This window comes from Bufo bufo, chromosome 4 (genome assembly GCF_905171765.1).
Source record: "Bufo bufo chromosome 4, aBufBuf1.1, whole genome shotgun sequence".
Lineage (NCBI taxonomy): Eukaryota > Metazoa > Chordata > Amphibia > Anura > Bufonidae > Bufo > Bufo bufo.
In genome coordinates this window covers 586,145,821-586,161,682 of record NC_053392.1, presented here as the reverse complement: position 1 = coordinate 586,161,682, position 15,862 = coordinate 586,145,821, and the positions used below count along the sequence as shown (strand labels likewise).

The following is a 15,862-nucleotide window of genomic DNA, read 5'->3' as shown; positions in this document are numbered from 1 at the left end:
CTGACACTTCCTCTCCTCATACATTTACCCTGAGTTGAAGGGAAAAGAAAAACACTTAGGCCCCTTGCAGACGAGCGTGTCCGGATTAGGTCCGGATGCGTCCCGGTGCATTGCGGCAAACCTGCGCGAGTAGGTACGCAATTGTAGTCAGTTTTGACTGCGATTGCGTTCCGATGTTCAGTTTTTATCGCGCGGGTGCAATGTGTTTTGCACGCGCGTGATAAAAAACCAACTGTGGTAATCAGACCCGAACTTCTTCACAGAAATTCAGGGTTAGTTGTAGCGTAGATTGTATTATTTCCCCTTATAACATGGTTATAAGGGAAAATAATAGCATTCTGAGTACAGAAGGGCTGGAGGGGTTAATTTTTTTTTTTAAATGTTAACTCACCTTAATCCACTTGTTCGCGCAGCCGGCATCTCTTCTGTCTTCTTTTGTAAGGAATAGGACCTTTGATGACGTCACTACGCTCATAACATGGTCCGTCACATGATCTTTTACCATGGTGACGGATCCTGTGGCGGACCATGTGATGAACGTAATGACGTCATCAAAGGTCCTATTCCTCACAAAATAGGACAGAAGAGATGCCGGCTGCCCCGGTAAGCGGACACAATACAGAGGCAAGACCACGGTTGAAAAAAACAAAAGTCCAGTGTTTATTCACACAGAAAAGGCAGAAAAGAAAAAACAATGCTTTACAGAGTCCTGGTGTTAGTTCACACAGCAAGAGCTCCCAAAAACACAGAGCTTTCACAGCTCCACTCTCACTTGGAGGAACATACCACACCCAGCTGAGCTGCTGGCTGGGTTTTTAAACCCCAGCCCAAAACGTGGGGAACAGCCACCCACCCTGCTCTTTGGCTGCTCCCAATAAGAACCGGCCCGGATTGGCTTTACAGCCACACTAAGTAAAACAGTGTCAGCGAGCACTAGCTGCCGCTGACACACAAAATAACCGGTTCTTATCTCACCGAGGCCAGGAACCTCGGTAACACGCAGTGCAGTTTCTAGGTAAAATTTCTCTCAGGGCGAGTGTCAAAAAAACTCCCCCCCCCCCCCAAAACTGCTCGATGAAATAAGTGTCTCCCCATTGTAAAAAATGTGTAACCACATTGCAAGGATGGACCCAGTGACGCACTGTCCCACAGACTCAGGCTCTCACTCACAGCAGGCTTCTTTCTCAGCACTGCTCCGGGCGGGCGGTAACAGGCAGGCAGTGCGGGCGGCGGTGCTCACCTCACTCACTGTACGTCACGCGGCGCGTGAGGTACAGTGAGTGAGCGCCGCCGCACGCACTGCCTGCCTGTGGGGGACATTATTTTTAATAAGGATCACTATGGACATTATTTAGAATGGAGGCTGCTGTGGGTGTCATTATAACTGTATAATGTCTGATAGGCCTAGTCCTAAATTATATTACCCTGCCCTGTATAATAATGTACCCTGATACCCCTTAGTTATATTACTCCAGCGGGGTAATATAACTAAGGGGTATCAGGGATGGGTACATTATTATACAGGGCAGGGTAATATAACTCAAGACTAGGCCTATCAGACATTATACAGTTATAATGACACCCACAGCAGCCTCCATTCTAAATAATGTCCATAGTGATCCTTATTAAACTTAATGTCCCCCACAGTGACAGTGGCCCCCCCATTGTAATTAATGCCCCCCCCCCCCATTGTAATTAATGCCCCCCCAGACCATTACTCGCCTCACAGCAGGCATCAGCACTGCTCAGGGGCTCAGGGCGGGCGGTAACAGGCAGGCAGTGCAGCGCTCACTCACTCACTGTACGTCACGCGCCTGCGCCGCCTAGTGGGAGGAGCAGGCGCGTGACGTCAGTAAGTGCCGCCCGCACTGTCTGAAGAGTAATAGGACTCAGCACTCGGGCGCAGGTCAGAGGGAGGGAGCCAGGGCACACGGCCGAGAAACGACAAGAAGGCGCCCCTGCCGGCAACCCCCCTCTGACAGCGCCCCGGGCGGCCACCCGTCCCGCCTGCCCCTAGAAACGGCCCTGGTGACACGTACCTTCTGTCAATGACGGACCACTGCGCCCTCCTACATACCTCCCCCTTTGTTCAACCCTGAGGGGATGAACACACGCCAGACAGTGTACCCGGGACAGGGCATCTGCATTTCCCTGTAACCGGCCTGCCCTATGTTCCACGGAGAATTTAAAGTTCTGTAGAGACAAGAACCACCTGTCGACCCGAGCATTCCTCTCTTTGGCCTGGCTTATCCACTTTAGAGGGGAGTGGTCGGTCACCAGAAGGAACTTCTTCCCCAACAGATAATAGCGGAGAGACTCGAGTGCCCACTTGATGGCCAGGCACTCTCTCTCCACTATACTGTACCGGGTCTCCGCTGGAGTGAGCTTACAGATGAGGAAGACAATGGGATGCTTCTCCCCGTTGACTTCCTGAAACAGTACCGCACCGAGACCTACTTCGGAGGCATCGGTCTGTACCACAAAGTCCCTCTTGAAGCCGGGCGTCACCAAAACCGGGGACCCATACAGGGCCGACTTCAAAGCGGAGAAAGCCTCTTCCGCCTGGTCATTCCACCGGACTATTACGGACTTCCGTTCCTTTAAGAGCCCTGTCAACGGAGCCGCTAAAGTGGGAAAATGGGGGACAAACCTCATATAATAGCCCACCATTCCCAGGAACGACTTTACTTGTCTAGAGGTGGCAGGTCGGGGCCAATTCCGTATCGCCTCTATTTTGTCTACTTGGGGTTTGATGACTCCGCGCCCAATGACATACCCAAGGTATTTAGTCTCCTCTAACCCTATCGCACATTTCTTTGGGTTAGCTGTTAGTCCCGCCTTTCAAAGGGAGTCCACAACGGCCTGTACTTTGGGCAGGTGACTTTCCCAGTCGGTACTGTGAATGATAATATCGTCCAGGTAAGCCGAGGCGTACCACCGATGTGGACGAAGTACAATATTCATTAGCCGCTGAAAAGTGGCAGCCTCCGTCAAGGGTATCTGCCAGTACCCTTTGGTGAGGTCCAAAACAGAAAAATACCTGGTTTGGCCTAGCTTCTCAATTAGTTCATCTACCCGAGGCATGGGATATGCCTCGAATTTAGATATTTCGCTCAACTTTCTAAAATCGTTACAAAATTGTAACGTCCCATCTGGCTTAGGAATCAAGACTATAGGACTGGCCCACTCACTTTTAGATTCCTCAATGACGTCTAGCCGCAGCATGAGCTGCACTTCCTCCGAAATGGCTTTTCGCCGAGCCTCGGGCACCCGGTATGGCTTTAACCGGACTTTGGCCTGAGGATCAGTGACAATGTCATGTTGGATTACGGAAGTGCGTCCAGGGAGGTCTGAGAACACATCCGTGTTCCGACTAACGAACTCCCTGGTCTCCTGAGCCTGTTTAGAGGAGAGGCTGTCAGCAATTTTTATTGTGGCAACCGCTGCCTTTGCATCAGACCGGAACCTCTTCTCCTAGAAAACCCGGTCGTGAGCTGTCTTCCGTACAGGTTTCCCTATCCTTCCAAGGTTTTAGTAAATTAACATAGTAAACCTGCTCTGGCTTTTGCCTCCCCGGCTGGTGTACCTTGTAATTTACGTCTCCAATTTTTTCACGTACCTCGTAGGGACCCTGCCACCTGGCTAGGAACTTACTGTCCACGGTCCGCACCAGAACCAAAACCCGATCACCCGGGTTAAAGATCCGGACCCGAGCCTGCCGATTATAAATCCGACTCTGGGCTCGCTGAGCGGCCTCCATATGCTCCCTGACAAGAGGCAAAACGGTCTCTATCCGCTGTTGCATCTTGGTAACATACTCAAGAACGCTTTTTATGCGGAGTGGGTGGTTGTTCCTCTTTGGCTACGTCCAACAAACCACGAGGATGTCTGCCATATAGCAATTCGAAGGGCGACAACCTAGTAGAGGCCTGGGGCACCTCTCGCACTGCGAACATAAGAGAGGGCAGAAGAAGGTCCCAATCCTTTCCATCTTTGGACACCACCCTTTTTAACATGGTTTTTAGAGTTTTGTTAAACCTTTCAACCAAACCGTCCGTTTGTGGGTGGTACACGGACGTCCGTAACTGTTTAATATGCAGCAACTTACAGAGTTCCCTCATGACCTTGGTCATAAAAGGGGTCCCCTGGTAAGTCAGGACCTCTATAGGTAACCCCACTCGGGAGAACATCTCCATTAGCCCTTTAGCTATAAGTTTTGCCGATGTATGTCGCAGTGGCACTGCCTCCGGGTACCGAGTGGCGTAATCAAGGACAACCAAGATGTGTTGATGTCCCCTAGCTGACTTCAGTACTAGGCCTACTAGGTCCATAGCTATTCGCTCAAACGGCACCTCGATGATCGGGAGAGGCACCAAGGGACTGCGAAAAAGGTGCTGGGGGCTAGTTGCCTGACAGGTCAGGCAAGACTTACAGAACTCGTCTACCTCTTTAAACACACTGGGCCAGGAAAACCATTGTAGTATCCGGTCCTTTGTTTTCTGCATTCCCAGATGACCCCCGAGAACATGCTGGTGGGCTAACTCTAACACGAGTTTGCGATAAGCTTGGGGCACCACCAACTGTTCAATGGATCACCTCGCAGCTGATTTACCCAATACAACATATCCTGGTGAACCACAAAACGGGGGAACACCGACTCTGCCCCTGGTTGTTGTGGTTCATCATCTATTATTAGTACATTTTCCCAGGCCCGGGATAAGGTTGGATCCTGGTGTTGTGCAGTACCAAAATTATTTCTGGAAACATTGAGGTCCACTAGCTCAGGCCCCGGCGGCAAGTCCTCCATGTCTCCCACCATTACACTTAGCGGGGTTGTTTCCCCCTCTTCCACCGAAGTGGCAGTCACCCCTACCGCTGGCCCTTCAGACTCAGGTTCCCAGGGTTCTGGTCTCCCCCCTGAGTCGGGCCACTCTTCTAGGGTTACCCCTGTCACATGGGTATCAGTCACTCTCGTAGCCGGCCACAGTGCCGGGAAACCCGGGAAGTCTCTCCCTATTATAAGTTCATAGTGAAGGTTGATTGCGACAGCCACCTCATGGGTCCACCTGCTGGGAACCGGGGACAGAAACACCATAGCAGTAGGGTAGTCTTTTAAGTCCCCATGTATACACATGACCCCTACTTTAGCGTACTAGGGAAGCCCTTACCAGGGTCACCAGACTCCCTGAGTCCAACAGAGCCTCCGCTGGAGTGTCTCCCACCTCCACCTGGCACAGATGATTCAGAGACTCCAGAGCACCCACAGCACACAGTTTCCTGGCATACAATGATTGACGGAAGCCATAGTTCGTGTCCATGGGTTCCCCCTGCTGTGGACAGTCTGCTCGAACATGGCCAGGCGCCCGACACCGCCAGCAGATCATTTGAGCGGGGTCCACAGAGGCCTCATCCCGGGGAGGTTTGGTGGGCACCAGTCGCCGGGACACGGGATTTGAGTGCCCCCTCCCAAAAGAACCCCCCTGTAAGTTCCGGGTAGCCTCATAGCGCTCCACTAGGTCGACCATCTCCAGCGCATTACCTGGAGAGACCTGACCAATCCATTGCTGGAGAGGGGGTGGCAGAGCCCTCCAGAACCTGTCTGCTAGCAACCGGTCCAGCATAGCAGTGGGGCTCAGCACGTCAGGTTGTAGCCACTTTTGCAACAGGTTGAGCAGGTTATAATACTGGGGTCTCACAGGTTCAGCCGGGTTGAACTCCCACTGATGCACCCACTGGGCCCGAAGTCTTTCCAAAATCTCCCCCTTTACCTTTGGATAATCGGCCGCTTGATCGTCCGGCAAATCGAAGTACACATGCTGAGACTCTGATGCCAGGAAAGGAGCAATGACCTCAGCCCACTGGTCCGGGGGCAGCCTTTCCCTGGTGGCCACTTTCTCATACATCGCCAGTTATGTTTTGATGTCATCTGTGGGTGTCATCTTAGGGATCACTGCACGGACTGCTTTCCGGGCATCGTGGATGCTTGGGGTTTCTCCTGCTGTTTGCAAAGCCATCACGTGTTGTAGCAGCAAGCGGTTGGTCTCTTGCTGCTGCTTATTAGCCTCGCGTTGCTGCAGGTTGGTCTCTTGCTGCTGCAGATTAGCCTCCATAAGGGCCTTCAAAACAGCCTCCATTTTGTCACAGGTTTAAACCTAGCAGGTTTTATAAACGACATACACTCGTGTGCAAACCAAAAATATTTTGGCGATCACGTCAGCCTCACTGCGATTGCCCGCATCCTCCACCAATTGTAGGGAATTGCTCTGGTAGGCAGGGTAAGCGGACGCAATACAGAGGCAAGAGTCAAGACCGCGGTTGAAAAAACAAAAGTCCAGTGTTTATTCACACAGAAAAGGCAGAAAAGAAAAAACAATGCTTTACAGAGTCCTGGTGTTAGTTCACACAGCAAGAGCTCCTAAAAATAACATAAATCACCTGGCAGACCACAGGAGGCTTTAGGGCGCCTGACTCCCAGCAGGCGGCTCTTATGCAGCTCCCAAAAACACAGAGCTTTCACAGCTCCACTCTCATTTGGAGGATCATACCACACCCAGCTGAGCTGCTGGCTGGGTTTTTAAACCCCAGCCCAAAATCTGGCCTGGACGTGGGGAACAGCCACCCACCCTGCTCTTTGGCTGCTCCCAATAAGAACCGGCCCCGGATTGGCTTTACAGCCACACTAAGTAAAACAGTGTCAGCGAGCACTAGCTGCCGCTAACACACAAAATTACCGGTTCTTACCGGTTCTTATCTCACAGAGGCCAGGAACCTCGGTGACACTTACCTTCCGACGGACCCTTGCACCCTCCTACAATAGTTATAAGCCTCCTGTTGGATTATTACTGGATGGGCGATTATCTTTCAGCTGGCAATAAGTTATTTAACCCCAGCTGGTGCAATGAGTTGCTTCTCATTTCTTAAACAACCATGTCGAAAGACACATCTCATGGTCGTCGAAAAGATGTTAGTCTGTTTGAGAAGGGTCAAATCATTGGCATGCATCAAGCAGAGAAAACATCTAAGGAGATTGCAGAAACTACTAAAATTGGGTTAAGAACTGTCCAACGCATTATTAAAAACTGGAAGGATAGTGGGGACCCATCGTATTCAAGGAAGAAATGTGGCGGGAAAAAAAATCCTGAATGATCGTGATCGGCGATCACTTAAACGTTTGGTGAAATCAAATCGAAGAAAAACAACAGTAGAACTCAGGGCTATGTTTAATAGTGAAAGTAAGAGCATTTCCACACGCACAATGCAAAGGGAACTCAAGGGATTGGGACTGAACAGTTGTGTAGCCGTAAGAAAACCACTAATCAGTGAGGTAAACCAGAAAGAAAGGCTTAAATTTGCTAGGGAGCATAAAGATTGCACTCTGGAGCAATGGAAGAAGGTTATGTAATCTGATAAGTCCAGATTTACCCTGTTCCAAAGTGATGGGCGCATCAGGGTAAGAAGAGAGGCAGATGAAGTGATGGGACTGTATGTTGATGGTGGCTGTGGGAGGGAGTAATGTTATTTACATTGGACTGAATGATGTTTACATGGGATTGCATGTTGGAGGTGGCTGGGGAGAGGGTGATATTATTTACATTGGGCTGTATGTTGAAGGTGGCTGGGGAGGAGGTGATGTTATTTACATGGGACTGTATTTTGGAGGGGGATGTAGATAGAGAGGGATGTTATTTACATGGGACTGTATATTGGAGGAGGCGGGAGAAATGGTGTAATGTTATTTACATGGGACTCTATAGCAGACGGAGTGAAATAGTGTTAATTACATGGGACTATATATTGGGAGGCTGAAGTGAGGGGAGTGATGTTATTTACATGTGACTGTATTTTGGAGGGGGGCAAGAGAGATGGTGTGATGTTATTCACATGGGACTGTATGGTGGAGGGGGGCAAGAGAGATGGTGTGATGTTATATTTACATGGGACTGTATTTTGGAGGGGGGCAAGAGAGATGGTGTGATGTTATTTACATGGGACTGTATGGTGGAGGGAGGAATATAACTACAGAGGGCACTGCAGGGGGTATTATAAATACTGGGGGCACTTTAGGGTGACCATTATAACAGTAGGGGGCAGATATAAATACTACAGGCACTGTAGGGGTATTATAAATCCAGGGGACATTATAGGCGTTCTTATTACTACTGAGGGCTCTATAGGAGGGACTTATAGATCCACCTTATTTCTACTAAGAGCACTATGTAGGGCCTTATTACTACTGAGGGCTGGGGTCTGTAGAGAGCTGTATTACCACTGGAGGAACAATAGGGGGCCTTATTTCTACTGGAGGCTCTGTGAGGGCATTATTAATACTGGAAGGCTCTTCTACTAATGGGGGCACTCTTGGGGAGCGCTCTCACGGTTATGGGCACTGTAGGGGGCAGTATTACTAATGGGGGCACTCTTGGGGAGCGTTCTCACGGTTGGGGGCACTGTAGGGGGCAGTATTACTAATGAGGGCATTCTAGAAGGGAATTATTATTGGTGGGACTATGTGGAGCACTATTACTATGGGGGACACTATTATTTCTTCAGGACAGTATTTGAGGGTATTGGGGAGCACAGCGGGCAGCAGGATAACACTGGGGGGACTCCAGGTTGGGGGATGATGATAGAAAAGTGAGGAAGCTATGATGTCTGTGTGTCACACTCTGCAGGGATGAGGCGGCTGAAAGAAGTTGTCCGGACCAAATGGAGAAGATGATGACAGAGAAGATCTACATCAGAGGAGAGATCACCTGGAGGCCCTGGATGTGACAGGTATCTGCTGCTGTATAGCAAGTACAGCAAAATGCGGAGTGTGGGGGGAGGGGGTGACTTAGAGAACTGGGCCATATTCATTGGGGCTTGGGCCCCGGATCTTTTAAGACCCTAGCAACGCCGCTGGTTGTTACCATCTCAGATATTCAAGGCCTATCCAAAGGATAGGAGGTGGTGATCTGCACCTATCTCTAGAAGAGGGGTCACCCAGCAGCCTCGTGGTGAGATTGGAATACCCCTCGAAGACTGTCCAGCAGAGCATTACCTTAACATTTTTAATCTGCAGACACTAAATATATATATATACAGTTGCAAGAAAAAGTATGTGAACCCTTTGGAATGATATGGATTTCTGCACAAATTGGTCATAAAATGTGATCTGATCTTCATCTAAGGGCTCTTTCACACTTGCGTTGTCCGGATCCGGCGTGTACTCCATTTGCCGGAATTACACGCCGGATCCGGAAAAACGCAAGTGAACTGAAAGCATTTGAAGACGGATCCGTCTTCAAAATGCGTTCAGTGTTACTATGGCAGCCAGGACGCTATTAAAGTCCTGGTTGCCATAGTAGTAGTGGGGAGCGGGGTAGCAGTATACTTACAGTCCGTGCGGCTCCCGGGGCGCTCCAGAATGACGTCAGAGCGCCCCATGCGCATGGATGACGTGTCCATGCGATCACGTCATCCATGCGCGTGGGGCGCCCTGACGTCACTCTGGAGCGCCCGGGGAGCCGCACGGACAGTAAGTATACTGCTCCCCCGCTCCCCGCTACACTTTACCATGGCTGCCAGTACTTTAGCCTCCTGGAAGCCATGGTAACCATTCAGAAAAAGCTAAACATCGGATCCGGTAATGCGCTGAAACGATGTTTAGCTTAAGGCCGGATCCGGTATTTTCTCCGGCCAAAAAACGTTCCGGTCCTGAACTGAAGACATCCTGATGCATCCTGAACGGATTTCTCTCCATTCAGAATGCATTAGGATAAAACTGATCAGGATTCTTCCGGCATAGAGCCCCGATGACGGAACTCTATGCCGGAAGAAAAGAACGCAAGTGTGAAAGAGCCCTAAGTCACAACAATAGACAATCACAGTCTGCTTAAACTAATAACACACAAAGAATTAAATGTTAACATGTTTTTATTGAACACACCATGTAAACATTCACAGTGCAGGTGGAAAAAGTATGTGAACCCTTGGATTTATCAACTTCAACCAAACTTTTCCTATAGTTGCAGATCAGATGTGCACAACGGTCAGAAGTAATTCTTGACCATTCCTCTTTGCGGACCCATTCATTTCAATGGGGCCGCAAAAGATGCGGACAGCACACCGTGTGCTGTCCGCATCCGTTGTTCCTTCCGTGGCCCCACAAAAAAGATAGAGCATGTCCTATTCTTGTCCGCAAGCTTGCGGACAAGGTTAGGCATTCTCTATATAGTGCTGGCCATGTGCGGTCCGCAAATTGCGGAAAGCACATGGCCGGTATCCGTGTTTTGCGGATCCGCAATTTGCGGACCGCAAAACACTTACAGTCGTGTGAATGCACCCTTAGATGAAGATCAGATCACATTTTATGACCAATTTGTGCAGAAATCCATATCATTCCAAAGGGTTCACATACTTTTTCTTGCAATTGTATTAATAAAAAAGCAAAAACGTGTGACTTTCCAATAGGTCTGAACGATGTAGAAGAAGTCCCGAGTCAGTACGGAGAAGCTGACAAGTAATGAATGTTCCAGTATCACTGGCAGATTAAAGTACAAGAAGGTGGACGCCAGAAGACGAGCTCGAGATGAGTCTCTGTTCAAAAATAATTTATTGAAACCTGGAATCGCCTCCAGGGAAGCGAATGTTACAGAAAGGAGGAGGAAGACATGAGAGACACAACTGAGAAATGTACAATGCTGTAGGGAGCCCAATACTAGCAATTATTGTCCTCCCATAGACTTGCTTAGTCTGTTTTTGCATTATGCACAGGGGGGCGTTACAAGGTCCATGGACGTCCCAAGGCAACAGATTGGGTGTGGCCCGCCATATGTCTTCCTGAAAGGAGCACTAGCTAAGAAAAACGCAGTACAGGGAAAAGGGGAACATAATACACCTACGGGCACCATCAAACCGAACATAGGGCGGAGATTTATCAAACTGGTGTAAAGTAAAACTGGCTCAGTTGCCCATAGCAACCAGATTCCTCCTAGCGGATTTGAGAAAAGTTGGGTGGCAACCCATGTGTGACCAGTAAGCGAGGCCATATTGGTTGTATTGTATGGGCCAGGTGCTGCAGAAAACTGGCTTAGTTGCCCCAAGCAACCAATCAGATTCCACCTTTCATTTTCCAAAGGAGCTGTGAAAAATGAAAGGTGGAATCTGATTGGTTACTAGGGGCAACTAAGCCAGTTCTGCTTTACACCAGTTTGATAAATCTCCCCCATAAAGTTGGCAAATAATTATTTATCTTAACCCTGGATATTTGTGACATATCAGCAAGATAATCCGAAGTAATAGGAAGAAGCTCCACATTTATTAAATTCTGCCCAGTTCTTGGTTGTCTGGTCTCCAGAAAGGCAAATCTATCTCAGGAGGTGTAAATTGGGACCAAAATTTATACCAATTTCTGCTGTCAAATATGGTCATTCCAACAGTCCACACAAGGACACGCCCCTTCCTGCTAAACCTGCCCACTTTTTGCATCACTTTTAAAAAGTGATGGAAAAAAATGCTAAACGGTGGCTTTGTTACATCAGAAAACCGGTGTAAATGGCTAAATACAGTGATGTAGACAACATCTAAAGAATGGGAAAATTCACATTCTACCCATTGTGTAGGATGATTTATACACTTGGATCATGAGGCGTAAAATAATATTATAAGTAATATAGTGGGGGCATTACTGCTGCTTACGTCATGCTTTAAAGGGGTTGTCTCAGGAAGATGAACCCTGGCCATACGGACATCACGAAGAGGGGGTCCCATTCACAGGGGATTGATTGCAGGGAGGCTGAACGCTGCCTGGTTCCTCAGAAAATGAAAGCTGACCTTTAAAGCTGAGGTCCCAGCATCTGGATAGCCTATGGGAAACTTATTTTTTGAGGGACCCTTCTAACAAAATGGGATTCCACATAGGGAAGGGGTTTCCCCCATTAAAAAGCATCTATCAGCAGGAAGCAAAAAATATGTTCAATCCATATGCAAATGAGCAGGTAAGTGCACGACTGGTGGGTCCAAGCCTCCTCCTGCCGGTAACCTCTCTCTCCTTGATTGACAGATGTGCAGCGTCCCACTCAGGACACGTGGGAACTGCAAAATTACTGTAAAACAGCATTACCACATTGCATGTCATTTTATATTACAACATCTGTTGTATCCCTGTTGATAGGCTGGTCTGGTGTAATTTATACATCCCGCCACTAGATGGGGATAGCACTTAGTTTATATAAATACTTAGGTCAGGCCTAGTGGAATGATCTGGGAGATTAGGAGGTTAGTGAAGAGTCAGTTTGTGAAGCTGAGGCCACACACCACGGAATAGTGGGTGAAGCCAGCTGCAGAAATGAGGTAGAGCCAAGGTATGAGGCGCAGGAGAGCGTTTTCCTTCTGTGATCCTTAGTTCCTACAACCAGAAGATAGCGTTTTCGTCCCTGGAAAAAGAAAACCAAGCTAAAGGCTTAATGGGCACCTTTGCACATGGTGGAGGACAATCTAGGTACAGGCAGCCTCACCATACATTGAAGAATACAGATTAGCTACCTGTTCAAGGGCTTGGAAGAAACAGAAGTAATAGGACTAAGCATACCAATAAGCATTACAGGCAACCTCACCAAATTACTCTGGTTCACTAGGGACCTGAAGCAAAGTCACCTACCAGAAATACTTCTACAGAACCTTCAAATTAAGCTGAACCCAGCCAAACCTACTAACAGTGGATCAACAGGATTCCTCTAAATTGCAAAAGACTGTATTCTGTCTGATGTATATACTGCAACTGGAACCAACACCAGTAACAGTTGTGAGTTGTATCCTACCACTGTCTACTTCATTCTTACAACTGGTTGTACCACCATTAACGGTACTGGCGTCACAACAAATACCACCAAGGGACCCAGCCGCCACAAGCACCCTAAACACCACTGCCATCAAGGGCACCTCGACCTCCATCTTGGCTAGTGCTTCCCTACCACAGAGCGTGCCCCGGAGGATTTCGTGTTGTCTTCTTCAACACTGTGCTGCCGGCCCAGGGAGTCTTTCTTCTAACCGTGAGTAAACCGTGAACTGTGTTATTATTTGGCCCCTCATCGGCCCACCGTGCACCTCACGTGTTGCCCCTGCGGTTCTGGCTGGCTGAGGATGGAAATACACGGAACTGGCCCTGTCAATCAAGAAGTAGAGGGAGGAGCTGGCACAGCGAGCAGGCGGAGCAAGCTTGGACAGAGCGCTTTGGATCTGCTGATTCGCATATGAATTAAAAGTAACAAAAGGTATGATTTTTATCAGCAGGATCAAGCCTAGGAAGGGTTATGCCCGGTTTAATCGGGTTGATCCTGCTGACAGATACTCCTTTTGGTGCCCGCTACATGACAAATTCCTCACAATTCCAATAACAGACGATTCTGCAGGAAAAACCAAGAGGTTTGCGGAGGCAGCTGAAATATCCTATTATTTTTTTTCTTCCTTGTAAAATAGCAGAATTTTTCAGGTCTTGAGAGCTCATGCAGAGAATGCAATGCAAACGGTCCTCTGTGTGCGAAGCCGCCGTATATCACGTCTACACCCGAGCACACTCTCTCCGCGGCAGCGCTGTCAATAGCAGTCAACACAAGCAATTACTCAGCTATCCTGCAGTCATTTACCTTCCCGAATATGGAAAAAACGAAGGAAACGTTCTAGAGCCGAGCAAACTGATAAACTAGTGAAGTGTATCTGCCCCCCCCCTCGGGCGTCTCCCGCTGTTGCAGAAAATTGGACTTTGAGAAAGGAGAGATTTTGATTGGTTGTAGATTTGTCCATAGAGGACATCTGCCAGGGGGCAAATACTTTTTCTCAGCATTAAACCCCCTTTCAGGCCAATAAAATGGAGCGTGGACCCCTGTGTAACTGTTATATTTAGGGAAGGGTTAATCCCGGGGATGGATTTTAAGGCATTGCGCAATTTTCAAGGACGTGGGTATGAACATGGAACATGGAATCCCCAACTTGCGTCCCCCCCAAACACTGCCAAAAAGTGGCGTATATCTGTTCGGAAATGACCCCGTTTTTTTTTTTTTTTTTTTAATCCTTTATAACCCCGTATCAGTCAGCCAAATCAACTCTATTAAACTAGGCAAAATGCCTGGTGGGGTTCATCCTGCTGATTAAAAGCATACCTTTGTCATGCATATCTGTGGCTTCATTCTAGAGAAAAAGTGCTTTCAATCCATATGCAAATGAGCAGTTAAGTGCATCGGGGGAGGGCCCAAGCCAGCCTGTGCACCCTTGCAGCTCCTGCTTCCTCGGCCAGCCCCTCCCTTTCCTTCTTCGTTGATAGGTCCAGGAGAGAGGACTACGTAGGGACCTGGACCTCCCAATCAGGAAGCAGAGGGAAGGAGGGGCTGGCAGAGGAGGCAGAAGGAGGCTTGGGCCCACCCTCAGTGCACTTAACTGCTCAGTTACATATGGATTAAAAGTACTTTCTCTCCAGAATGAAGCAGCAGATCTCCATAACATATGATATTAATCAGTGGGATGAACAACCCTACCAGGCCTTATACCTGGTTTACTAGGGTTGATCCTGATGACAGATGGTGTATATATAGTAGCCTAAGGGTCTGATATTCATCCTGTCCAGTTATAAAAATATATGCCCGTGACTTACGTACCAGTCCCCACAATCCAGCTCCACATGAGACAATTATTACAACTTTAATTACTCTGCGCATAAATTATCATTTGACGCATGTTCGGCGTGGATGGTTTTACAACTTCACAGCTTCTAATGAGATCTGGGAGCAGGTTCCACCACTTCCCTGTTACCTCATTCGTCTTATCCTCATAGTCGGAGCCTCTTTTATTACAAGGTGAGCCGTAGAAACCTTGCCTGACCTCAAGACCCCTCGCATTAGATGTGCCAATTTCTGCAAGATCGGCCTACCATCTAATGTGTATAGGTGTGCCCTACACTCTTCCGACATCTGGGAAGGCTAGGATAGGAATTCAAGAAGTATCTGGCAGCAGCTTTCTCCCCTCTCTCGTTCAGAGCACATGCACGCTCGGCCGAACAGAGTGTGCAAGTGTATGGAGGGATCTGGAGGGATATATGATGGCCGGCTTCAGCTAGGAAATGTTGCAGTTTCCCTGTTTGGCGACAATTGGGATTTCAGTACCCCCATTCTAGAGATGATGGGACCACCAGCGATCAGACACTATCCTGTGGGAAGATGATAAAGGTCCTTCATGGGACAACCCCTTTAAAGGAGTTGTGTCCTCTCGTACATTGGGGGCTTATCACTAGCATATACCCCCAGTATCTGACAGGTGCGAGTCCCACCTCTGGGACCTGCACCTATCTCTCAAAGAGAAGGAAAGCGGACCAGGCATGTGCGGCCACCCTACATTAATTTCTATGGGAGTGCCGAAAATAGCTGAGTGGTGAGCTCAGCTATTTTAGAAAGTCCCATAGAAATGAATGGGAAGAGCACTGCGCAAGCGCAGCCACCGCTCCATTCATTTCTATGGGGCTGACAGAAATAGCCGAGCCAGCACTTGGCTATTTTCGGCAGTCCTATAGAAATGAAAGGGGGGCGGACCCGCACCTATCAGACATCTCATATCAGTGTATAAGATGACACAACCCCTTTAAGGTGCTTCATTCCTCTTAGACAATGGCAATTACCTAAAGGAGGGTCTTGACTACATTAACCATCCTTTGCATACTCAGGTCCCTTGCTTAATATGGCCACATAGTTCAATTTTTCCTAAAGAGGTTGTCCTGCTGCTAAGATCCCCAGCAATCAGGTGCAATCTCTAAGAGAACTGGTGCTGAATTTCCCTGCAGCGCCACCACAGGAGAAATGTAGAATTACACTGAAATCAATGGGTCATCTGTGAAATG

The 15,862-nt window shown here is 48.5% G+C and overlaps 1 protein-coding gene across 1 annotated transcript in view; it reads right to left on the bottom strand.

Annotated features, from left to right (window-relative positions):
• The window catches only part of KCNK2 (potassium two pore domain channel subfamily K member 2), a 164,327-nt gene that overhangs the window by 131,284 nt on the left and 17,181 nt on the right, over positions 1–15,862 (bottom strand). The window lies entirely within an intron of this gene.